The sequence below is a fragment of the Pipra filicauda genome, unplaced genomic scaffold (assembly GCF_003945595.2).
Source record: "Pipra filicauda isolate LSUMZ 115617 unplaced genomic scaffold, ASM394559v2 scaffold1_size10287979_pilon, whole genome shotgun sequence".
NCBI lineage: Eukaryota > Metazoa > Chordata > Aves > Passeriformes > Pipridae > Pipra > Pipra filicauda.
The window spans coordinates 1,910,369-1,938,357 of record NW_024104310.1 but is presented as its reverse complement, the minus strand read 5'-3'; the positions used below and the strand labels follow the sequence as shown (position 1 = coordinate 1,938,357).

The 27,989-nt window shown below is 38.9% G+C and overlaps 1 protein-coding gene across 20 annotated transcripts in view; it reads right to left on the bottom strand.

Annotated features, from left to right (window-relative positions):
* The window catches only part of PARD3 (par-3 family cell polarity regulator), a 452,171-nt gene that overhangs the window by 269,943 nt on the left and 154,239 nt on the right, over window positions 1-27,989 (bottom strand). The gene's annotated exons all lie outside the window — the stretch shown is intronic.

Below are 27,989 nucleotides of genomic sequence, written 5' to 3'. Positions count from 1 at the left end.
CAAATGTGGTTTCACAGAGTAAGGAGTTATTGACCTCAGCATAGCTCCTCAAGGACAAGGTCTGTTTCCTCAAAACTACAGCCTTGCTGCTTGGCCACACAAGGAGAAAATGAAGGGAAAATCAAACTCTAGCACAGTTTGGTGGCTTTCCGAGTGAGAACACAGCATCACGCCTATCTGCTGATTGCTGTGTAAAATACAAAATAACAACATAAGCTTGAACAACTAAGAGGCTAAGGTGACACACACGTATTTTAAAGAGCAAGAAGCCAAAGCCTGGTGAAAAAGTAAGAGGTGGACTAGGACACTCACACCACTGCCAAGGCTGCAGCCTGGGCAGTGCTGGCACAGCACCTCGTGAAGAAGCTGCCGGCCAGCAAAAGGCAGCCACCTCGCCCTCTAAAATATACCCTCAATTTCTTTCTCAAAACTTATGGAAGAGACTGTTTTCTATTCTGCATTCTTCCTTTGCCTCTTCCTGACAGCTGAAACAAGATCAGTGCTGATTTACCCTGATTCCCTCAGCCTTCCAGCTGGCATGAGTGACAGAAGAAAAATATTTCATTAGTAATAAATGATGCAGCAGGCAGGTAGACTGATTGGAAAGAGATAAGGTTTGCTTAATATACGTAGAGGTCACATCCATTCTGGAAACTTTGATAGCACATTAAAGTTAGTTTTTCTTGAAATACAACTTAATTTTTTTCAATTTCATTTATTATCCTACAACAGATATCCACACATCTATCCTCTCCTTTCCCAAACAGAAGTTTCATTGCCTGAATTTGTGACCTCCTAGTACTCTCCCACTCAGCATCAGAAGAGAGGGGCTGTGATTTATCAGTTTTATTTCTCTTTATTGCTGCACTGGGAGCCTTGAATGCAAAGTGGAAAAGAAAAAGGTGAAAGCAATGGCACATAAGCAGCAGAGTCACTGGGAAAGTCACACTAGGCAACAGCTGAGAATAAAACCCAGGACTATGTTTTAATGCTAGGATGAAACAGTTCCCAAGGAAACTGCATGTCTCACAATACCAGCAGGAAAACACAATGACCAGAGTTGTTTGTTAAATGAGCGGACAATCAACAATATCTTTATGTTAACGCCACATATAATATTAATAATCATCTTATTTTGCATGGCATTATAACAGCACTGAGAAATACAGTAAGTCATGCCACACAGTGAAAATGTGGGTTTTTTTAATCTGCTAGGACTCCTGCTGTTGAGATATGCATAAGTGTACACAACCAAACACCAAAACATTCTAATTCATGTTCATTATGGTAAACAATAACAAAGAATTCACCTCCTTTTCTCCACAACTGTTGTACTCTTTCCTCTCAATTTCTTCTTTTTACTTTCATAACAGCATTAATTTCCAGGAAATAAAATGCTTTCTCTTATGAATACATATACACATATTTATACACATACATACTATATACACATATATATAAGTGTAAAACAGAACTAGAATTAACTACAAGAATATTTCATGAAAGATCACTAATTATGCAGGAAAGTACTAATGGTCTCAGTTAAGTCTACTTGGAATTTGATTGCTCAATATATACTCATAAACTCTTATAGAGGGTTTTTCTTTGATTGCCTTGTCTTCAACTATTTCAAGTTTCATGAAGCAGGTGAAGGCAAAGCATCTCCTCTCCCCCTCTACAGCAAACACACCAACAGCGCACTATCAAATCACAAGAGACCTCTGAACAAAGGTGGCTCAGCTGCAGCCCCAGCCAGTGCCTCCCCACACAGGATGAAATGACCCCTTCACAGCAGTGCCTGTGCTCCTGGGGCAGCCCTGAACATACACTCTCGTTTATTAGATCAGCTTGAGCCAGAAAGTGGCTCTGTAGTGTGTAGTGCCACTTAAGAAAAATACCAATCTATATTTGTTCCAAGCAGCACCCCATGTATATTATCCTGTTTGCCTTAGCTACCCACCCCACAACAGAGAATTACAATTTTCAAACATGAGTTCACTTGCTCCTTATGTTTGTACATCTATATATAAGCACGGTGATAGCAAAATGTTCTTGTATTTTTACACTTCTTCTCCAAATTGCTTGACAAAACAAAAGTTCAGTTGGGTGAACTTCTGTAAGAAGAGAAGCCAAATTGCCAACAAAGAAAGAAAGGATGAAACTGGAACTCAAACCACCATTTCTGGAGAGGAACAAGCCCTTATCACTGCCTTGGCTTTCACTTTGTAGTGAAAATCTGACAGTTTGCCCAATGCTAAGAAGTACAGACTTTTCAAAATACAGGTAGTCAATTATGCAGTAGAATTCACAAATATTAATACGCTTCAGAGAAAACATTAACATGAGAAGCTTCTTTACAATATCTACTCCCAGATGAGCCACCTTTAATATGACCAGTTTCATTTTAATAACATCAGTTATTGAGATATTTTCAGACATTCATTGAACACTTCTCCAAACCTTAAAAAAAAAAAAGGTGGTCTGTCAATATAAAGATGCAACATGATTTATTCTAATCTCTTCTTATGAAAATGGTTCCATACACAAGGAAAAGTAATTTGCATTACTAAGCAAATTTCACAATAAAGTAAATTATAAAAGACAATAATTTGGGTGTGTCGGACCAATGCATTTCCCAGTTAAATTAGAAATTTAAACATGGCAATATTTTTTTTATTACTGGAATGGGACAAGCACATGGAGCTAGATCTAATGCATGCTGCTTGGCAATGGCCAGTATTGCTCCAGGTTTAATCCAAGAATTAAATCCTGTTCACACTATATTAACCATAACTTGTAAATAAAATCTCATATATTCTTCTCTTCAATTGTGTTCTGAGAGACCATTCTAATTTGATTTTGATACTCTCCATTAAAACAACAACGTAAAATAATATATTGAACAGATTATTTTTTTAAAAAACCAATATACTGTTGGTTACAATCCTCTGTTTTACTTGAATTTATAGATTTGAAGATGATATACTTTGAAATATTAAAAGGAAAATCAAAGAAAAGGAAGTTAATAATTAAACCACAAGATGAAGTACGCATGGGACCGATGCAATGTCACTGATTCCAGGATGATGGCTGATACCGTTTGAAGTCTGTGGTTTCTTTGAAGAGTGGATAAAACAGCAATGAACTCTAATCACAAGACTTCAAATTCTCTGTGGCACTAATGCACTGTAAATATTGATTTGCTTCTGCAGCTAAGGTGCCTTTTAAATAAGCACTTGAAACGGTAAATCTAATAATGAATTACAGGAAGTTTTAAAAGTCTAAGAAATACGGAAAAATTAAATTAAAAATCATGAAAGTTACCACTAACTCAGTTCTTGAGTCACATTCAAGGACTTGAAATATTCAACCACAAGTCAACTTCAGAAAGAATTATATGTGACAGAGAATCCCATTAAGTTATGTATGTAGCCAGAGTTTTGCTAGAAAACGGTTATTTGTAGGATATATCCAAGCTGTATAACAAAATGCTCACATTCATAATCATGAAATTCTGACTGGAAGTCTCATTTTATTAAAAGCAACAGCAGTTTCACTATAAATTATAAAAACAGCCAATACACATTTTATAACCATCTTTAAATGTTAAGAATACAGAGTTGTACCTTCCTTTCCTGCCAGCAATTCCATTTTTATTTTAAAAGGGTCATCACCTTCTCTGATTTTCAAATACGCTCACGAGTAAAAGCATTTGAGGATCTGGCAAATTTCATCCATAAAGCTGAATATGTCATCCTGTGTGCAGGCATTCAGCACAATAGATGGTGATCTCCCAGAACAGAGCTAATATATACCTTCTCATACCAATTTCCTCTTGGATATCAGCTTGGAGGGCATGACTAGAAAAATACATACTTATATTTATATAGCATAGTCAAGCTAATTTTACTCTGAAGATTTCTACTGATGTTTCAGCTCCTCAGTGCCATTGCAGCTTGCACAATTTGGCACACACTGGATTTAAGGCACAGAAATGAAAAAAAAGATCTCACAGTCATTTCTGGCCACCTCAGACCAACAGGTCCACAACTGATAAGTAGACCCGGACAGGACTTTTTTTTCTCTCCACACCCTAGAGATGACTCTGGGAAAATGGTGATGCTGTAAAACCAAAAAACCCTACAGGAAAGAGTAGCTTTTAACAAAAAAGCTGCTTAGGTTAGACAGAGTTCCTAAAAGTGAGCTCACAGATATGTACGTACATCTGGGTGCACTGTATACACAAGACACACACAGATCCTACCTCAGCATCAAGAAACCAGCCTGGGGATGGGAGACAGAAACTGAAGAGCTTTACTGCCTCTGTTGCCAATCCAGCTCATTGTTCCACTCAAATCCTCATCTAGAGCCCAAGAGAAAGGATGAATCAGGGTCATCCTGGGGCTGAGGAAAGCAGGACTGCTTCTTTCAGCTTGAAGTGCTTGAAACTGTAAGTTAAGGTTTTGTCTATATTTAACTGAAATCTCTCTTAAAAAATATTTAGATTAGACTTGAGTTTCACACTCCAGCACAGCTCCCGGAGCTCTGGTTCCAATTTCAGTAGGTTCAGTTCAGTTCCTTGTTCCACTCAGTTGGACACACCAAGAGCCAAATATCCCTTATGACCTTCAAAAGCTCAAATCCCCTAATCAGTTCAACTTTCATATTTGAAAACCTCTAGAGAAAAACTAATGGTAACTTCCAAAGACCACTGAGGCTGTTGTAAACTGGACTATAGACAGAAGAAAAACAGTTGGAGACAAAAACCAGCTGACTGTGAACTTATCTACAAACTGCATTAAACCCTAGCAGCAGCTAACATAAACCAGCACTTCTCTAAAAGATTAACAAAACAGTGCAAATCAAATGTAGGCATCTTGAATTAGAAAAGAAGAAAATATTAAAAACTTAAGCAGATCCAAGAGGTGAAGAACTTCCCCTGGGACAACGGAACCATCTGTCCTGCAGAAGCAAATCTGGGCATGCTACAGGCAGCTGGGAGGGACACGAAACAGAAGCACTGCAAAGCTACTGCCAGTTGCAGATCTTTTCAGAAACATACTCTTGGATGTGACAGCAAAGGAACGGGATAAACGTGTGTATATATATATTTTTTTTAATATATATATTATATATATAAATATACACACACACAAACACACACCCCAACAATTATCTCTCCACGGCCCAGAGCAGTATATTTCTCTCTCCTAGAATCCACTCAACTTTTAAGTAATTATTATTTAATAAAATAATTTGCAGCATTTCAGAATGTCAAAATCTTCAGAATTTGTTTATGTATTTGTATTATTTCCCCCAAGTTTATCCTCCTGTCATTAGTTGCCCCCCCTTCTCTTACAAAACTATCTTTTCCTTTCATATGTCACAGACAACATCTCAATTCTCCCCCAAAAGGTGTTACACAGCACATAATTTCACCTTTGCCTCTCTTAATTCTCTATTGCTGTTCATTTTTGTAAATATTATTCTAGTCTTAACTTGTTCAGAAGGCACCCAGAAAAGGGTATTTCTTTTATGAAATACCCTCAGTGCTGTTTGAATCCTCCCTGTCTGTTTTTGAACTTTGACACTAATACATAACCAACAATAATCACACTTGGGTATTTCATTGTCATGGTATCAACCCATAACATCCATAAAAATCCTAAAACTTCTTCTATAGTTTCACTTCAGCATCTTTGTCTCGGTAACAAAAGTATTTGTTCAGTTTAGATCACTGTTCTTATACATTAGCTTCTATTTATACAGGCTGAATCAAACTGCATTCAGTGTGTGTACAACATCCTCATTTGTATTATTCTATTTTCCCAGTCTATCAACATCTGAAAACTTAATTAACAAACTATTTACAGTACTGCTTCTCCTAGATTTAAAGATGTTAAATAAAACCAAAGCTGACAGGAATCCTCATGACACCCTACAGGACAAAAATCTCTAGACTAAGATTGCCTTCAATTTTTAAGATTTCTATGCTGATTTTTAAACCATATTGAAGTGTTTGTGGTCACATTAACTTGGAACTTTCAAGACACTTAAATTTCTATCAAATGCTTCAACATTTGCAAATATTACATGAATTATACAGCATTAACCTACAAATGCCAGGTATCTCATGTTCATGGCTCTCCCTTTCAGAATTACAAGAAAGCTTAAGATGACATAGTTTAGATAATTAGCATTTCTCTACCTCAAAATATGTTTATGCTTAAAACCATCAACTTCTAAAATTAATTTCTCTATTCAGAACTCTTGGTTAAATAACTAGATTGCCATTGCTCTTAGAGGGAAAATAAATCATTGTTAGCTTCACACAGTTCCAGATATTTATAACTACTTCACATACAAACCCAACTGTTTTCAGTTATTCTTCTAGCTATTCATCGCCAAACAACTTATGTACTTCCTCACAGACATATTTTCCATGTTATCAAATATTGTTCTCTGCTGTCTTATTTCTTTAGCTTTAAAATGGCACATTTCTAAAAATTTGCACATTAAATCATGACAAGTCCCAATTAGCCTGTTTCCCTCCTACCACTGCCCCATGCCATTGGGGCTCTGGCATGCAGCCACACCAGGAGAGGGGCAGAGGCTGTACCACAGCACTAAAAATGCACAACGTGGTCTAGCAGATGGCAGATGAATGCAGCAGGTTGTGTCCTTAACCATCACACAAATGTAGAGAAAATACACCTGGCTATGTAAAACACACAAACGAAAGCCCACTGCATGCTAGCACACCTTTAAGAAACACAGGACATTGTATTAGCATGTGTATGATCAAAAATGACTCAGAACAGTAAGATCATCTCTGGAAGAATGGACAACAGAGAAACGAATGCAAGCAAGACACCAAAAAGAGTCTTGTTACAAAGCAAAATAAAGAAAAGTCCTTATCTCATTAGTATAATTTTCAGTTTCTTTTAATAGAACCTAAGTTTTTCATTTTTCCAACCACGACTGCTCAATGACTTTAAATTCAGAAATAAGAAAACAACCTGCCACAGTTATATTTTAATAATGAGGTAATGTTAAATCCTTATCTTGAAAGGCCTTTAAAGTAACAATCTTCCCTCTCTTTCTCTATATTCTTTCTTCTTACTTTTGAATACCAAGATCCAGGTAGAAAATTATGATTTCATCTTGAAACTCAATTTACTTAGACACTGACTTTTAAAGTTAATTAGAGAAAGAGCTTTAAAACTGAAATTAAAATTTAATTACCTACACCCTCTCTGTCTCTTTTCTCTGGGCTTTTTTCTAAAATGCAAATATCTTTGCATGCCAAAAGAAAAGACAAAAATGTCAGATTTTACAAATGTTCTACACATCTCTGTCAAAAAATTGTGTTTCAGAATGTTTTAACAAGCCACAGCCACAGGTTTTTGGGTACAATTTTCAAGGATTTCCTTAAAACATCTGGATTACCTCTTTACCTATTTTCACACTACTGCTTCTGCTACAAAGATAAGAAAAATGCACTCCTAGTCCCCCAGATGTTAAGAATCTTTGCAAAAATTTATGTCTTACTTCTTCAAACAATTGTGCGACAGTAGAAATATCATCAACTTTGCTGCTGCTGAAGTTTTCCTGCTTTCATCAAAGATCATGCCTTGCTAATAAGACTATGATTGATATTTAGTTATATTATAATGAAGACACTATATTTCACATCTTCATTTGTTTTGTAGTACAGGCAAGGGTTTACACAGACAGGAGCAAATTCCTCGCTCCTTTGAGTTCATAAAACTTCACCACTCTGAGACATAGGAAGGAAGTTGGCAGATATTTTTCTTACCACAACTTTGAAAAATCCCCTAAAACTTAATGGTAAAATTGTTCCTGTTAGTAAACATAATGCAGTGCTGCGAAAACTGTGCATTTTTTATGGTCTAAATGCTTTGGGTAGGCTCAGAAAGGCTTACTTAGAGGAAGGTGTTTAAAACTTTTTCCTGGACGGAAGAGAAGATATATAGATGCAACAATAGGATTTAGATTGTAACTCGAAGAGCTCTGCTGGGAAGAACCAGGAGTGATATAACATGTATAATACACGTTACAAGTCTTTCATCAGTGAGTTTCAGTCAGAAAAAACCTGCTGGGGTTGCCAACATTGTGACGCCTTTCTGGTCCCCAGGCTATGACTGTGCTTTTATGGGTGGGGAGAAGTGCCATTACACTGTAGTACCAGATATTAGGGGTTCAGAACTATTTGTCAGTCTGTATCCACTTCTGACTTATCAAAGAATAAACTTTCAACATTTGTTGCCAACACAGTCTGGTACATCACTACATCATATCTGAGGTGGGAATTCCAATGTGGATCATATGCCGATGCAGAGTTAGACACGTTTAATTGCAATTCAGCAGGAATATGTGTAATTAGTAAGAGATTTGTTGTTACGCAAGTCCTTACAAAGCTGCTGCTGGAATCTCTCTCCTTCCCTACTCTCCATCAAAACCTAATGCCTCATCCACTGGCTCATGAATTACAGCACAAATTGACTTGTCAGAAAGGTGAAGGCCTGCACTGCCCAGAGGGCTGCAGATCCTCCAGGCTGCCCATCAGCATCACCTCTGTGGCGAATACCCAGTGAAGGAAACCCTACTACCAGCCAACCCCTGGGTAAACAGCAAGGAAATGAAAACCTGCAGCAATTCTACTGGGGTTTAGAATGGGAAAAAAGCATCCAAACTTCTGGATTTGTAAGACATGATGACAGAACCATCACTAAATAGCCCTTTGTATACACAGGGTATGGTAAATAATGGGTGGCAGCAGGGATCCCTCTGGTGTCTTAATTACGTGAACAAACAAGTTATGTATGATGGTAGTTTACATCCTTTATGTTTGAAACAGTGAGGGAAGAGGTATTTCTTTGCCAGCCATCAGATGAACACTCCATCTTTGAAGGGTTTTGGCTGTTAATCTGTTATGTCTCCATGTTTCTGTGGAGAAGCTCCTCGCCATTGAGTGGGCATTGGCCAAACCTCCTTTCAGTCTGGGAGGAGCATGACTGGCTCCTGCCTTGCTCCACTGCAGAGAAATTCAGGAATCATCAAAACCTTTACTAAGATATAAAAACAATCGCTTATATCTGGTTCACAGGCCACTGTCACGCTAGAGAAGGCAACAATTTTGGAATATCAATGCCTGGACGTGGATCTGAACCTGCGTTACCCAAAATCCAGATAGCTATATTATAGAAATTATTTAGACAGATTTTTAACTGAAGTATAGTAGTTAAAGTCATAGTGTTGTCAACTCTCTTATATGGTTCCGAATCATGGGTCATCTACCGCCACCACCTGTGTCTCCTAGAACGCTTCCATCAACGCTGCCTCCGTACTATCCTAAACATCCACTGGTCAGGTTATGTGACCAATACATCTGTTGTAGAACAAGGAGTAGTCACAAGTATTGAGGCCATGTTGCTGAGAACTCAGCTGCGCTGGGCAGGGCACGTGTCCAGGATGAAGGACCACCGCCTCCCTAAGATCCTGCTTTACGGTGAACTTGCCTCCGGATGCCGCAAGAGAGGAGCCCCGAAGAAAAGATACAAGGACTCCCTGAAACAACATCTCAGCCTTGGCCATATTGATCATCTTAACTGGTCTACTCTGGCCTCAAATCGGGAGGCCTGGAGACACACCATCTACAACGCTGCCGTTTCCTTTGAGAACGCACGCAGGATCACTCTCGAGGAGAAAAGACAACGCAGAAAGAATTGTATCCTGTTGAATACACCACCTAAGGAGTCTTTCTGCTGTGCCTTTTGCAATCGGATATGTCTACCTCCTATTGGCCTCATAAGCCACCAGCGTGCCTGTAAAAAACATGGATAGAGCCTTCCTAAATCTTCGTTCGTGAAGCGTAGCCATGATGATGATGGAGTAGTTATGACAACCAAGGAAACTTGATCACAATCATTTAAATGGTTGGGGGTTTTTTGGTCAGAAATTATATGTGCATACATTCTCATAGTTACATGCACGAAACATAAAAGAAAATAGAACACATGGAACGGAGTAGTCTCTGTGCACGCTAGCAAGTCTCCAACACAGTAAAAAAAATTACAACTAACATCTATAATAAGATAGAGAGAACATAGTCCTGAACAACTATTAAAAATTACTAACAGCTTCTGCAATTTTAATGGCACTTGCTCTTGTTTCCATGACAGAAACATTTACTAGGATTATTAGAAGCATATTGGTACATTCATGAAACATGCTCTCATTTAGTGTTATCAAATCTCTGTGAGTTCAAGTTCCACTGAACTGCTCCTGATGACCAAGAAGAGAGAAATCTCAAGCAAAACTACCAAAAGGCCATGTCATGCCACCCCATATGCTCAGATAGACAATATTTAGCAGAAGGCTCTTCTGCACGCAGGGACTAACACAGCTCAAAGGCAAAGCATAGAGCATACAGATCTCAAGAATATTATTTTCTGTCATTCAGCTGCAAGTATCAAGCTGAATTCCCAAAGATAAACCAAGCATTTGCGTGTTTAAATGATGAGATGAAATGCCACCAACCCTCCTCATCCACAGGGGATGCACGGCAGCAGAGCTGCCATGCCCAGGACATGGGAGGGCAGATAGTGCAGCTCTCTGCTGTGCCTGACCTTTCACTGGGGGTAGGTTGGAGAATGGTCTGGGAAGCTGCAAAGTTTGGGGACTACACAAACCTAATGATGTCCAAACAAGCTCCTTCCAATTACATGAGTGTGGAATAAGAAGCTCCAGCTTCTGTACAACATGCTGAAAATTTCTCATTAACTCCTAAGGTTAAAGATCACTTTCTGCAGAAAACTCTGGTGTTCCCAGTAGCCAAATAGTAAGACGATTTAGACTATACTGGAAGTTGTTGTTTAAATTGTTCAGATAATGCCCATAATGGGACAATGAAACAGAACACCTGCCATTCTCCAAGGGGTGACAGACCAGCAGACATCCTTAATTCTTCTTCTTTTCTAGAAATAGATATCCCTTTATTTTTTAAAACCATGCCTAGTGAGCACTAGTAGAACAGCTGCTGCCTGAAGCATGTGCAAAGTTGAGCATTCCTATCTATCTTTATAAAGTCCACTACAACAACAGGGAGCCTAAACTGTTTTCTTCAGGAAAAGAAAATTTTATATACCTTGGAAAAACTTTGGCAACATCATTCTTTCTTTTTTTTTCTTTTTTATTTCTATTCTGCACCCCACACACACCCTTTTTTTTTTTCCCCTCCTCTCTTTCCTCTCTGGAAACATGCAGTTACACTGCATGCTTAATTACATGCCTCTCACTCCATTTTTTTATTTCACAGTACCAAGGCTGAAGAGAGTAAAAAATTATTCCTAAAAGTTCAAAACTAAGAATAAGCAAATAGAAAGAGCTTCAGCTGAGGTTCAAAAGGAAATCTCACTACTCAAAAGACAGTTTTTGGATCAATGACTTTTCATGCTTGCAGTTGCCAAATTTCATTAGAATTTGTGATTGGTTCTAGCCCAGAGATGAAGATCATCTTTCTTAGCGGAGAAACAGCTTTAGCCAGAACTAACAGAAGATATTTACTGAAATACTATGGTATATACTTCATGCCAGAATTTGTCAGGTTCCCAGCAGCTAAGTCTTCCAAGCTGTCTCCACATCACAAGGCTCCCTCCTTGTCTCATCCTAGAATGTGCTACAGTAATTTCAAGTATCTGCATGCAGAGAGGGAACATGAGGTGGACAAATTTTATTTTACAAAATCTATTAATATTTTTAATTATTATTATTATTATTATTCATTTTATGCTATTAAGGAATTCTCATTCTGCTTCATTCTTCACAGAAGATTAATAAGGTATTTATTGTTCTGCAGCCCAAAATGTATTGATACACTGAAATGAGAAAAAGAGGGGACTGCCAGCATATATTACTTGGTCCTCTTCCATTAGCATGAATAATTGGAGACTGTAGCTTGAACATGAGGAATCTCAACAGATTCAAACAAATCAATAGCCCAGGAGAGGTTATCCTGGAAATGCGCTGCAAGTAGTCAGGTGGACAAGAGTACTCGACAAAACCTGTCACACCCTCTGCATTTTCCACTAAGCAGAAGAAAAATGCTGTTACAACTGATCTGGTAACTGAATTCCTCCTTCTGCACCAGAACCCAGTCAAGTGCCTTGTGCTACTTCTACAAACACCTTGCTGTCCTCCAAGGCCTCCCTGAAGAAAGATAACAAGTTAACAAAATCTCTACTGAGGACGGACATAAGGGAAACACAGAAAACAAAGGAACTACAGTTGCACTAATCCGCATGAGGCCATGATCAGCATTGCCTTGCACATGGGCTGATGGACAGAGTACTCACTTCTCTGTATGGAGGAGCAGGAATCAGAGTGGGAACAGTTCCAGACGTGGAAAAAGATATAAAACAATTGAAAAAAGACTTTATTATGTGGATTTTACAGTTCTTATGTAGTTTCAAATATGTGCATTGTATGTTACCCCCACAGTTGTGATGCCCGGGCATGTCCAGGGATGCCTCGAGTTGTCTGTTCCCTGCTTTCCCCGCTTCTCCCTTTGATTGGCTGAAAAAGCTGCAGTGTGAAGAGAGCTACCATTGGTCCTTTCCTTTCCCAGTTCCTCTCCAGTTCCTCCCTCTTCTCCCGAGTCCATACTCCTATTCGTTCCCCTGGTTGTCTGTCTCATGCTCCACCCCATTTTCTGGCCCTTTCTACACCAGACCTTATATAAACCCTCGCACACGCTCAATAAACCACCATTGCACCTTCAACCTCGACTCGGACCCTTTGTGCAGTGTCGTGGTCCCACTGCCCTCTCCCCCGGACCGTGGCATCCCTGAATGCCACATATCCAGACACAGCCCCTGCTGGGCCTGGCTAACAACCTCAGTCCATGAAAAAATATATCCAGGAGTAAAGAAGGAACATGGAAGGGTCACTCTCCATTCAACTACCAACATGGAGATGCAAAGGAGGAGCTGCCTTTCTGGATAAGTGCCCAAGCTGTACTGGGAAGCCACAGTCAGGACGTAAAGGACAGCTGTAAGAGCATTATGGTGTCTAGTCCTCAGCATTCATGGGCTTCCCTTGTAGCTGTGTATCCTTAAGATGCTCCTGCTATAACCAAAACTAATATTCACTGTAATAATATTTTTTAGCTAGTTAGTTCCCTACAAAGGCTCTGTGAAATGCAATTCAGATATTTTCCACTTCTCAAAAGAAATAACAACTAAAAGAAAGCCATCTCCTGTACTGATGGAGCTATTTCTTTAGCCCACTCGAGAGAAATGGATTTTAGGGAACAAATCTTGCTATCATCATTTTATATTCTATTACAATTTAGAACGCCTACAAGTAGTAAGACGTCCCCAGCATATTAATTTTTCAATCCATGCTTCCTTCTGAGGTTTGTACACAGCACCTGGCCATTCACAGAATAAGCACAGAGCAAACGACTGCGAGTAGAACATCCATAGGCTCTCACAGATCATCGACTTCTCTGCAGTGTGCACCTCACAGTCAATGTGCTTCCAGCAGGAACCACCTCTGCTTTTTGAAGTACTTAGTTAAAAATCTAAAAATTATCTCTAAGCAATTGTTCTCTTATATTTTGCCAAACTACACCATTTTTACATTAAATATGGAGTTCTGACTAAATAATTTACTGTTTCATAAAAGTGGCTATTTTGAATTTCAAGTAAAATAAGAAAGCAGAAAAATTGGTTATTATTGTTTAGCTACCTATGTTTAGAAAATACGCTGAAGGCAGGATATTTTAGTAACTATATGAGAGCTAGTGTATTTAATATTTCATATGAGATATCAAAAATCTACTGCATTAAATAACATCCAATATACTTACTCATCACTACAAATACAAAGGATATCTAACACAGAAAGCCCTCATGCAGATGTTTTTTAAAGTCACTCCAGAACAAAATTAAATTTATATTTGTACAGAAACACATTAGTTTTAGTTGGGATTTTGTCTGTACAGAAACTGAAACATTATCTTCTGCATCATTCACATAAACACTAAAAATACTTCTTAAATGTTTCTGAAACTAAATAGCTTTCTGAGAACAAGTTCATTACTTTGTGTTCTTCTCTGGAATTTGTAGAACTATTTTAAAAGTTATTAATTCATGACATAGTTCATTTTATTTGTCTCAGATGATATTTTGATTTATGTGTTTTTCAAGCATTTGAAAAGACTTCCAAAGGATATTTAACACTCATAGACTCAAGTTCAAACTTAGGAGGAAAAAAAACTTACCCACTAGTCAAGCAACACATACAAAATGCAAACCTCCTCAAAAATTTTAAAAAGGAAGCCAAGATTTCGCATATGTGGGAAATCAAGTCTGACTCTTAACAACGGAGGGTGTTCCCTCCTCTCCACAACAGTACATTTCCAATAGATGGGCTCTTCTTTATCATGCAAATGCCAGCAAGAGGAAAGGACAGTCATGGAGGAACAACTCTTGGATGCAGGTACTACAAAACATGTTGCTGCTGGACAGGGGAGCAGGTTGGGCTGCTCCTTGTTCCATGCCCAGCATCAAGCACCCCTCACTCACCTCCCCCAGTTTTTATTAGCTCTTGGAATACAACCATTATCCTACCTTTTGTGTGATTACTATGGCAATTCTAATGTAGGGCAGATTAAAATAAGCCAAACAGGTATATTTGCTTTTTCTGACATGACCAAAACCATTTGTGCAAAGCAAGGTTGTTCTCATGTTCCTAAGAAGCAATTTGGTTATTTCAATTACGAGTACTGGACTAAAACCACCTATCAAGTGTAACAGTTTTTAGCTGTTTCCACATAGCTGAAGAGAAAAACAGTTAAACATCTCTGAGATATTTGCTGCTCCTCTTCAGCAGCAGCATCTCAGCCGTGCTGGAAAGCAGCTACACTGAGAGGAATGAGAACGAAAACTACCTAAGCCCACAGTCATTCATATGTCCACACTCTTTATTCCTGGCTGGCACAGGGACAATGTTGGAATGTTGGCCCCTCAGCCTGCTAGCTCCAGGAGAAAGGGAGAGACAGAGATCATGAGACAGACACAATGACATTCAGCACATCCATAACCTACATGCAGGTACATAACACACCCCACTGGGTCACTGAATCCCGCTGTCACAGACACCCCTATCAAACAGTCCCTCCCAACAACCCTTTCTAATCACAGATGGTTTGCAGCTCTTGTCCCTGTGCACACTTTGTGCTTAGGAAGTCCTGTGACACAGCCAGAGAAGACAGAGAGCCACCTTTTCAGTAAATGGCACTTCACAACCCCCTTCCTGAGGGGTTTTAACAATTTTGTTTCCCTTTTCACATTACAGCAGAGGAAAAGGAAAGACCTGGACATCACGTGCTTTTAATCACATTCTTGTGGTTCTCACCTAGAGATGACTGAAGAAGTATAAGCTTAATCCATAAAAATATAATATTAAGTTCTTTAACAAAATACACTTTTGCAGATTTGCAAGAAAAAAAACAACCTCCCTGGTCCCAGGCTGGAGGATAAAAGTCTTTGCATGAACAAAACAAACACAAAAATTCTTGGATCAAAATTCACTCAGCAGCATGAGGCTGAAAAAATTTTCCTGCTGATTTACTACACGGCAGTTTGCCTTTCCAAAGAGCGATCTAACATCAGCGTGAGGACAGCGAGAGGGAAAATTGCTGCCTAAGTGGCAGGTTTGTTATTGTTTGACATTTCTAAAGAGTTCACTAGAAACTTCTAAAAGGAGCATCTTTAATTCCCTGAAATTAATGATAATCGGCCAAGTGAATGGAGAACAATTATGAGGAAAATTGAATGCTTCCAAATGCCAATTTGCTGTATATCATGAATTAATATTGCATAAGCATTTCTAGTCTCTTTGCTGTAAAAGCAAAGGAATAAAAACCTAGGCCCACAGGCAGTCTTGCATGCCTCTCCTCACAGAATTCTGTATCATCATTTTCGCATTTTATAATCATACTTAGCATTTATGTGGTGACTTACATATTTAACCTATTTTTCCTTAAAAAAAAAAACAAACTGTAAGGTAAACTGTCTTCTGCATTGAATGTTCAACAATAAGCAGTCACACCACAACAGCAAGAAGCCTCTAATACAGCCAGCGACATAAGCCAGTTTTTTCTTCTAATTAAGTCAGAGCACACTTGAAGCCATTGTTGTAAAATACAGTCTTGGGAATTTTTTGTGATACAGCTACACCAGCAGTCGGTCACAAAGTACAGTAAAGAGAGTAAATATTCTGGGAAGAAAAGGGCTCAAAATTTCTATTTTTTTTAGCTGAGCCCAAACAGATCAGTTTCTGTTAAAGGGCCCAGAAAGTATAAAAAGTTAATGCAGAATTTTTATCAGCCTCACTTTCCTGGGTAGCAGCTGAGTTGCCAGCCAGTCCCCACAGGAGAACACAACCAGCCCAAGCCATGGTGACTGAACCAGATTCTGTCCATCCTCATAAGTCTGCACTTGGTCTGCATTAAGGAGGAGCTGAATCAAAAAACAAATGCAAAAAACCTTTAAAGTGAATTTTCTCATTTTTATCCTAAAAGAAACCAAAACACACACAAAACAAAAACAACAAAAAACCCAATAATCACACTCCACCTACAAACAAAACGGGGTATGGATGAATGAGAAACCCAGTTGCTGCTGGAGGGTTCGCAGGAGCAAAGGGTGTTACAGCGATATAGCCAGAGAAAGGGGCTGTCGCAGACAGGATGGGAAGACTACAGAACCAGCTGGAATTGACACTGTAAACAAGAAGAGAGGGTGCAGCTGGAAAAACTGCAGCGAAAAAGAGAAAACATTAAGAAAAAATACAGAAGAATCTTAAATGAGAAAAGCACAGGTCCAAGTACGCGGAGAATCATTCACTACACACACTGCAGCACTACTGCGAGACTCCAAACAAGACTCATAACTCAAATCCTGAAGACACCCTGTGATCATCCTGTCAAACACCTATATAAGCCCAGGTACACCATGCAATAATGTCTGCATTTAGTCTTTTAACTTCTGTTGGAAATACAGAAAAATATTGACTTTAATTTCAAGACTTCAGGAGACAGAGAATCCATCAAAGCCCCAGGACTGTCATTTTTAAAGCTCTGCAATTCAGTGAATGTCTTCTGTGTCTGAGACATCCACAGTTTGTGTTTCAGGAAAGGTAATTCAAAATGTCATCATGCACTTATACAAATCTAAGATTACACACTACCATTTTTCATTTGTGATTAACACTTGAGAAATAACAAAAGTGTAATCATATGGGATTATCCTTCTTTTTCATGTCTTCAACTTTATTTTTGTTTTTTCTTCAGTTTCTGGCATGGACCAGGTCTCAGGTTCTACCAAGAATTTTGCAAAGAGAAAGAAAGGGTGAGAGGGAGGGCAGCAGAAACCTACTCACTTTCTCTCCCATAGTCCTACATCATTTACATGGGTCCTGGGGTAATTGTTTATACAGCAAAGTAACATCAAGGAAACAGTTATGTATTTTTATTTGTCCCCAGGGAGGTAAGCATTCCCTGCCACTAGCTCTTTCCTCCGCCCCTCCACCCCAACCCCCAGCCGCTTTTCTGATCCATGCTTCTTTGTTCTTTAATTTTTCATGCCTTCTCTTTTCCATTCTCCTTCTGTTTCTGATCACAGGCTGAAACGAAGTGGTTGTCTCCTTTCTAAAATTTCCATGAGGCATCAAGTTAACCCAGATGCACCGGGTTCTCAATCTGGAAGTCAGCAAATGGAAACAGAAGGAAGGAGCATCAAGTCACCAGCTAACCTTCTCTCGAGTTAAAGCCTCATCCTCATCACATGTGCTGAGCATCTCATGTTCTGCAGCTTGATAACTACAGACAGAAAGCACAGAGCACACAAAAAGCCTCCATCAGCAGCCCTACTTTTGACATTTCCTCACTTTTCATTGTTCAAAAATGACCCTTTAGATGTCTTAAAAGCAAATGACAGAAAAAATTGTGGGGAAAAAATCAAGGAAGGAAACACAGAGCAAACTATTTATATTGCAGTGCAAGTAATAAAATAATTATGACTGAAATGAAACAATTGTATTTCATTTGGCTGGTCAAGAGGAAAATAAAACTGAATTAAGCACATGTATCTCTGAGTGAAAATTACCATCCATCTCGCTAAAACTATGACTTTAAGATCTTTTTCCAAGGTAAGATCAAGGAAACACTGAATTTCTTTACATTTTACATATATTACATATACAAACACTTAAAAATAAAAAGGAAAGGAAATGTGAAAAAAAGCCCCACGAGTACAGCTTTCAATACAAAAGCCATCCCTTTTGATACAGGCATAAGATGAATTATTGGATTTAATTGTTTACTAAATCTACTAAATGCTGTAAAAACATGTGGTCAGTGAAATGCCTTCCTCTCACGGACATCTGAAACTCTGATCCTTTCTGAGGAAATTCTAACTATGTACCAACTTTATCTGCTTTTATCAGAAAACACTGAAAATCTCCTGTCCTAGAACTCAAGACATCTGCCAGATCTGAGTGGCATAAAGTAGAGGAAAATACAACATTGATTCACAAGGACTCAGTGCCTGTTAAACACAACTGGATTTGCAGAAAAACCTTGAAAGCATATGTACTCAGAAAATATTTAAAACATCTGGCAAAACCTCAACGAAGGGAGGGTGAAATACAAGCCCATAACACAAGAACAAATTAAAATAGTTCATTAAAACTATTTTTCACTCTTAGTAAAACATTTCGACTTTGAAAAAGAAAAATGGAAACGAATGGAGCAAAATCCTAGCCCTGGGAGAATTCAGAAACTGAAGCCAGTACACAGCACATATAGCACAGCACAAATTGCTCTGTATGAGTGAAGTTGATGTACTGCCTTGAGGGTTTGAGGATTAATTTAATATTCAATTCATCCCATAATAGGAATCCCATGCAAAGAATTCACATCCACAAAATCATTCTGGTAAAATACAGAATGAAGACTCCTAGAAGCTTGCTTGTACACCAGAAGTCACACCAGGTAAACAGCACATAAATAGCAGTATTACAATACTATCCTGAACTCACAGCCACTGAGACTGTAACAATTCTGATACAACAGGGAAATTACAGACACAAGCACTGCACTCCTCCAGGAGCTCACAGTACCGCGCATGGGCATTTGCTGGAGCAGGAAGACTGCAGGGTCTGAGCCCAGCAAAGCTCCCATTGCCCTGAGCACCATTCCCCTGCCTGGGGTCTGGGGCACACTCCAAGCACGGGTGACCTACTCCCCTCAGCAAACCCACAGCCTGCAGCCCCTGGGAGGGCAGCTGCTCGCTCCCAGCGCCACCGAGGACACGGCTCAAGCAGGCGCTGTTCTGGTACTCCCATATTCCATGGGCTCTCTGGGTTTGCTGCCACCACAACATACTACTGCACAGAGGAGCTGCCAAGACACAACACATGCAGTTTAGCGTGAACTCTTTGGCTAACACAAGAAATAGGCAGACCAAGCTGCAATAAACAAATACCTGTGAGTATTCGCAGCTGCAGTTTCACTGAAGATTTTTCACCCTTCACTTTTTGGACGATAGGTTTTCAAACAGTTCAATTTTGTCCTCCTTCCCTCCATTACTGCTTAAACATGGTTTCTCCTCCTTAGGCTCCTGGAGCCAGCACCCTGGCAGTGACCATCTTTCCAAGCCTTCAGCCACATGTCCTGCACCCCTGGTCACTGTTGAAGCACAAACTACAAATAGTATCTCAGTGTACCAGCACTAACTGCAAACAAATTTTCCCCTACCCTTTATGGGTGGATGAAGTGAAAATACATACTACAGTGTAATGTTATGTTTTAAGCAACACAACAAAGAGCTATGGGAAAGCAGGATTATGTGAAGACTTTGCCCGTTTGTGTTTTATTACTTTAAAGATGAACTTAGAGGTAGAGGTAAATCATCTACATGTACAATACTCACAGAAATATTGCTTGCTATGTCAACCTAGAGCAGTAACTTTATTCACTCACTTAATGGATATTTCTCATGGATAAATGTCACGCATTTCATTTGACAAAGCAGTTCCATATTTTTTCACTGCAGCACTCGTAGTAAGCCCTTCATTTTTATTTATTTTTCCATAAGTCAAGAGCCAAACTAAAATTTTAAATAAAACGTGAAAAGACTTTACTATGTAAGACCCTGCAGATGGAAATGATTGTAAAAGTCAGGCAGTGCTTGACCTAAAATCTCTCTGTCATCTAATAAAGGTCTTAAACATCAGAGCTTAAAATGTGTTGGAATAGAAGAAGCTAATGTCATTTTTATATTTGGTGGAGAAAACTTTCATATGCAGAAAACCTCCAAAAAGCCCAAAAGAGGAGAGATCAAGTCAGGACTCACCAAAAACACTGAAAGTCTAATTTGTATATTATATAGCACTGGTTAAAAAGCTACATGTGTCCATTCTCTAACTTGTCAGAAACTAGTGAACGTAGTTTTATTCTTTCATAGTCTAGTAGAAATGAACTGCTAGCATTCCTTCAAATGTTACTTCATTTGAAAAAGTCTCAGCAGTTGTTGGTCACCATTATTCTGTCTATAAATCTGCAAAAACATTTACCTTAATAGCCTATATTTGAGGGATGCTCCTTTCCCCAGAGGCTGGACCATGTATACAAAGAACTTTCCTCTCCCAAGCCCACAGGGAGCTGGGATACCCTGAACAGCAGAAAAGACTGTAAGGATGGCTGTAATAACATCAAGACACTGCACAGTGTGTGAGGGAATGGGGTACAGAGACACTCAACTGCATAGAGCCACGAAGACAACTCGGGTCCTTCAGTACTCATTAACTCCACATCGTGCTTGTTCCTCCACATTTAGGCTGGCTTTTCACTGCCACATGGCACCTGTTATGCTTTGAGGTTGGAGAATGTGTGGCAAGAAAAGGCACAGCCACTCCTTTGCAGAGGTTTACCAGTTTGGGAGCAGTACAGAGACTAGATACCAGTGTGTATATACAGAGACTAGATACCAGTGTCATACTGAAGGCAGATGACACCGCTGGTTTAACTATAAAATGCCATGGAAGTGTCTCAAACCTAATTTTACTCTGAAGAAACACCAACACAGGACTATCTGCAGTCATGACATACTGTCCACAACCCAAATATACTTTCCCAAACATAATTATGGCTGCGCAGGAACTTCCTGGGGCCATGTAAAATCGCTCTGTGAGTCAAATTGCGAAGTTGTTTGCTTTGTAAAATACCACTTAGCCTTTGGAAGATTTTCTCTTCCAAATCTGCAAATAACCATTTTTAAGGCAACATCCTACTTCATAATAAAAATTTCTAAAAAAATCTTTCATTAAGAATTGACTTTTATGATGTGAGTTAAATCACAGGCAGAATGGGATCCACAGACGTATTTTGGAACTGGTCAACTCCATTTCTCTCCCATCAATAGAGATTAGCCAGCACAGCTAGTCTAGGCCATGTTCCATTTCACCCTGAAATAAGCTGTAAAGCAGGTCAGATGAACTCACCCTGAAGGTGTTCATTCTTGTACAGGAATAAGAAACTGGGCTGCCTTGAGCATTTAGCTCAGATGCAGAACCTGAAGTCTGTTGGTATTAACCTCACCCATCGTGTCTGCTTTGAATCAGCTGTGGCCCAGTGATTGCCAAAAGAGTCCCTATTTTACTTTCATTTGTGAATATGAGCAGTGTTGTACAGAGAGCTGAATCAAATCCAACCCCTCGGGATAAGGTTTTAATGGTTGATCAAAGTTTGCTTGAGAAGCCTAGTCCCTGACTCATATGCACAATTTTTGGAAGCTAACACAAGCTTGCTCTTGCTGTCTTTGTACAAGCCTTTACTGTATGCATGAAAGCAGTAGTACAAACCTTTTATCTTAACCTAAGCATCACTTTTTGCTTTCCTTTGTAAACTCACATGGTCCCCAACTCCCTGCCCACACATACAATCACTTCCACTTTCTGTAAATTCAAAACTATTGACAGAATTAATTACCTAAATCCATAACAGAGGCAAGAAGTGCAGCCCTGGAACATAGCCCAAGTTCATATTCACTCCAAGCCCAAACAGCCAAACTCTGGCATCAGCCTGTGTAGTAAAAGCCCCCACCAGCGAGGTGGCACCTGTGTCACAAAGGGAGACCCTGTCTGTCCCTACAGCATCAGAAAAGGGCAGATGAGGGGCCCTGCCTTCAGATAGTTAGGGACACTGAGCTACACTGAGCCAAGCTGAGCTGTGCCAGCAGGAAAGTAGGTGGTGGGCTCGTGCCTCATCTCAGTTCAGACCAGGTTCATGGGCTGAAGCCAAGTTTGTCATTTCTATGGCATCCAGTGCCAGGGGTCAAAAACAGGAAAGTTCTTCCAAATACATATGTTTGATTCTCATCTGAAATGTTTAATCTGTCCCGAACATGAACCCACAGCAGCTCTGAAGCTGGCACTTGTCTTACATACATAATTCATTTAAGATTTAAAACAAGAGATGGGTGGGAGAAAGAACAAATTTTGTCTCTTTTTAAAGTATGAAATAAGGCAGTAAATTAATGGAAAGTTATTTCTCACCCACTCCTTTATTTCAGGATCATGTTTCAGTCCTTTTAAGTGTATGAGAGAGTAAATAAAAAACAAAAAAACAAGCCTATTCAACTAGCAGCCATCTGTCCCTGCTTCATCCTCCTCAAAAGAACATGTCAAAAGACATGGAATTTAAAGCAACTTTTTCCCAGTAATCACCCAAAAAGATGGACTATCTCCAAAATACATCCCCATCTGAAAACAAAGAGTATGTGAGTTCATGTGCTTCAAATGTAATAAGGAAGGGAGCAAGAAGATCCCTTGTAAATTATGAACAAAAGCAAGCAACAATACTCACACTGAAGTACATATTTAGCCTAATAAAGGATATACTTTAAGTGCAAGTCTTAGGCTTGTGGTCAAAAATATCCATGTGCTTGTTGCAGGGGGAGCCATGTACTGGCTGATGCACTGAACACAGGATAACTTTGCAGACAGCACAGCACAGAGCCCCCAGTACCACAAAACTCTTCACTAGCCCTAAAACAACTTTCCCATAAGACCAGCCTGCTTAGGACAGAGTAAATAATTAAGTACATTTGGCAAACTCTGCATCCTCTCCTGTTGGTAAATTGTAAGTAATTTATGTCAGTTGACAACCGCCCCCCACCATTGTTGTTGCCTCAAAGCAAAGCAAAACACCACTGGGATACCAGTTACTGTTGCAGACTGGTGGTTCTGGATACTAAGGATGCTTTGAAGCATGGTGTTCTATCACATTTCAGAATGAGTACCTATAAATACTGTATAAGGTTTTTAGAAACTGTTGGGGAAAAAAGCGTAATATGTACACATTCCTTCATAAATTAGAAAATTTCACAGGGTGGTAGTCTGTACTGCAAAAAAGCATTCCCTACTTATTTCAGATTAATTTTCCTTTGCCTTCACTGTGTTCCTTCTTGTTTGCTTACAATGAAATTACAGGAATCAGAGAAGCAATCAAGAAATTATCTATTGAAAGAGTTATTACACCTATTGAAGGTGTAATAACTGAAGACAAAACTCTTTAAAGAAACAACTAGTTTTATCACAATGCTATTAAACCCATGATACCACAATACAACAGACCTGAGCAGCTACACTGTAATGTTTGATTGGATAAATTGGCATAACATTTTTGTAAATAAAAAAACACAGTTCCCTTAGGGAAAAAGTTACCTTTCATTTAAAGAAGGGGAAAATAAAACCCTGCAACACCACCAACACCACATTACTGAAATATTGTATTGGAATATTGTATTGAAATATTCTCAGAATACAGCTGTGATTTCCATAATAGCTTGTTGTTCAAGTGATCATTAAATCTATTTAATATGTCAAATTTAGACCAATATCCAAACCCGACTACTTAAACTATTCAAATTCAATACTTCACATCTTCATAACCCTTCCTTATTATCTCTCTTGTGCTATATTCTGTAGGTGCGGTACAAAATGCAACCAGTTATCAGATACAATACTGTATTTTTATTACTCCCCATTATCAGTACTTGTAGATAGAAGTCTTCACCATACAGAATAACATCTTGATTACTCAGGTTTCCTCTAGAGAACCCAGTAAGTTCTAAAATTCTTTACTTTACTGGGTTCAGGGATTTTTTTTAATCTTAATAGAAGCGACAGTATTTTGCTTGATGATATACTGAGAAGATTGAAGATATTAAAGGTTAATTTAAAAACCCGAGCAGTTTAAAATCCATTTGTTTTTACAAATGTGTCATGGTCTCATCAGAAACACATGGTTTTTAAACTGCTCAACAATCCCAAATTAACAGCAGAGCACTGCGCTTGGAGAAAACACCAACTGGAGATCATTCAAGTCAGAACTGTGCTGTAGAAAGATCAGATTTAGCCTCATGGAAGAAAGCAGCACCTGGTACTGATTTTTTGATTCAATAACTCTGGCTTTTAAACAATCACATCCTTGATAGAGCTATAGGGATAAATGCGATAAGAATTCCCAGACCACGGGAGCACAAGAAGGTGAGGAAACAGACTTTGCTAAATCTTCTCCTCCAGCTCCAATGCATAAGAAACCTTCCTTATTCTGATGCCAACAGCTTGGTGCAAGCCTCAGTTTGAGGTTCATTTTGTATTATCCAACAGAATAAAGGAAACATAAAAGAATCTGGCAAAGAAGTAAAAGTGGGAATGACAGTTAGGAAACCTTTTGGATTTCATTCCCCGAACTTCACTGAACGATGGACACCTCATGGAAAGTTGACTTGACCCAAAGCTCTATGGAGCTAGTGGAAAACCTCCCACTGGCTGGAGCAAGCATTACCTGTAAAGCCCTAAACTCTCATTATAAATGTGGATTACTTTCTCCATATTTTGTAATCAGCTATTTAATCCTAGAGATAACTTGATCTGATAAAGCCCCAAACATCTGGGTTTTGATGAACTCATCTTTCTCTTTCTCCCTTTTCTAATCTCTTGTTTCCTTAGTTCTTTGACATTTGAAAATTACTTTATTTCCATATACAAAGCTGACTCAGAGCTGAATAAGGACTCAAAGAGATATAAACAAGAACAAAAAAGTTTCTAATGGCCATATGTTGTAAAGAGTGCTGAAAGCATCATCATTTCTGAAACCAGAACAAATACAAACTCACCCCTGCAGTTCTTTGCCAACATACTAACATGGAGTGCTCCAAACCCTGAAACCTTATAAATATTAATTAAATAAATGATTAATAAAATAAATTAATTCTCAGAATATGCATTTGGGACTCCAGATAAATACTTGTATCAAATCAGTGACGTGCCATATTTAAAAGAGCAATTTTAAAGTACTTGAAATTCACACACTTATTTATGCACTCACACCTTTAAATGGTTTGCTTAGTACTGAATTTTTTGAAGACTCAAATTATGAGACACTTAGACACACACATTTTTACAACGGCCTCAAGAAGCAGCTCACCTGTGGTTAAGAATCAACTGGCTGGCTTAGCCAGGAACAGAACAGATTGCCACCACCAGCTGGTTGCCCTCCTGCCTTAGAGCACAGTGCATGACTGTGCTCAGCAGCACACAGAACCTCTGAACCATTCCCACAAATGCTGGCTTGCTAAGTGAGGTGTAAACATGTTTTTTAGGCCTAAGGGTTACAAAAAATGGCTTTTTCTCAGGTAATGCTAACTGTCCTTCTCTAGGTAGACATGAAGACTTGGATCCCATCAATTTTTATCTTTCTTTAACTAAATCAACCAATCCTACCAATGCTTCATCAGTCTCCAAAGCAACTTACTCTTGTTGCTCTCTTTTAGCTCTCTCCAAATTGTTTAGAATTTCCCCAAGGCTGGCACCACAACTGGTCGCTCCAGCTTAAGTCTTCCTGCTCACAACAGTGAGCTCACAACAGCATTTGCCTTTGACTTTTGATGGAAGAGCATAATGCCCAGATGCACTATAATAATGCAATATATTGTCAAGATCCTTGTTGCAGTACTGTGTACTTTGCTTTCATTGGTATTGCCTTGTAAATTACTGTTTTCTTTCTAGATGCAGTGACTGTGCACATCTCACCGATTTCAAAACAGTTTATAAAATGTATCAAGTCAATGCTGAATTGAAATATTGATATCCAAAGTGCCAGAAACTCCATCTTACTTTTTTACACAATTCTTTATATTCCAGTTCAGATTTATTAAAATACTGAACAGCCCTTAAGCTAAGAGAGCCCTTAGGGACTACACTTGATACATTCTACTAATTTGTCAGTGAAAGACTAAAAACTACTCAGAAAGCAGAGAGAGACACACAAATTCAAAGGCAAGCAAGGTCATGAACTTCAATATATCAATGAATTCCCAGTCAAAGTCTGCATGCATGCTCTTACCTGTGAGGAATAAACTTATGCTGATTGCAGGGTAAGAGCAAACTTGCACACAGGGAACCTCAGAGCAACAGCCATGCTGCTGGGTAAACAATGATGTGAAGCTGTAGCAATTTCTTTGCTCCTCTGTACTTCTAGTACATCTTCACAGCCAGCTGTGCACTGACTTCATAATATTCTCATCTAGACTTTTTTTTTTCATAGTCTGCTTCTCTGACCAGAATATGAAACTGAGTCCTACTAAAATACATGATACGATTCACCTGTGCATGCATATCACTGGAGTGCACACCTAGATTTCCACCTAGCTCTTAGTAATTTATAGTGCTGCTCTGTCCTGGGAAGATGCTGACCCTCCAGCCTTTAGGAGAACCTTACAATTAGCCCATATCTCATTTTTAAGGAACTGAAGCTTGTACTGAAGACATCCTGCAAATAAAAGCAGCGGTCTCATAAAAGGCAGCCGATCTGTCACACTGGCACAAACTAGTACAATACTAAATCACACTGGGAAGTTGTACATGCACAACAGGCTTGTACACCTGTCTGTTAAATATTTCACCTTGACCTTCATTTTCTTTTACAAATAATAGCTTCAAGAAGCAAATAGTTTAATTTTAATAATTATATTTGGAATTACAGAATTATAGAGTTCAGATGAGATCTCTGGATGTCATTTGGTCCAATCACTCCACACAAAACAGGACCAGGGCCATGTTCAGTCAAATTCTGTCATCTCCAAGGACATGGATATGCCACAACTTCTCTGAGCAGCTTGTTTTTGCTCTCAAGGTGAAAACAGTTTTCCTTATTTCTAACTGGCATTGTGTTTGTTGCAACTTGTATTTGTTGCCTCCAGCAATAAATTGCCTATGTGAGAAGAATCTGGCTTCATTTTCTCAATACCCTTCCATTAAACAGCTAATGAAAAAAGGATCTCCCAGCACTCTTACACTTCTCTACTTTGGGCCAGGGGAAGAAAAACAAAGGAAAAAGAAACAGTTCTCTAAACCTCTCTATCTCTCTTAATATGTTTTCCAAAAAATGTTATATATTAAAATGTTTTTTTAACTGTAACTGCTGAAATATTCAGAGAGACTTGTTACATACAATCACACCAAGACAAATAACCAAGGGTGGTCTTAGCTCTTGAACAAGCTAAATAATTTAAAAGGAAAACAAGACAAAGAGATGACCCTTTTCACAATGTCTCATGTAGCTGGAAAGGGATTTTATTTACAATATTTAAATGCAGTACTGTGAAACAAACAACTTGGTTCATAGGCAGTGCACCCGCTGCTGAACTGTCACTGCCTGACATCCTGTCTTATCTGCCAAATTGCTCATTACGTTTGGCAATTTTCACCTGCGCCTCCAGTTTATATTTCAGCAGGGAATAAACATCAGTCTGCTTTAACAATCTTCTGCAGTGAGCTTCCAACCTCTTCCCAGAAAGCATGCAGGCACAACACAAAAAATGCCTTGTGTA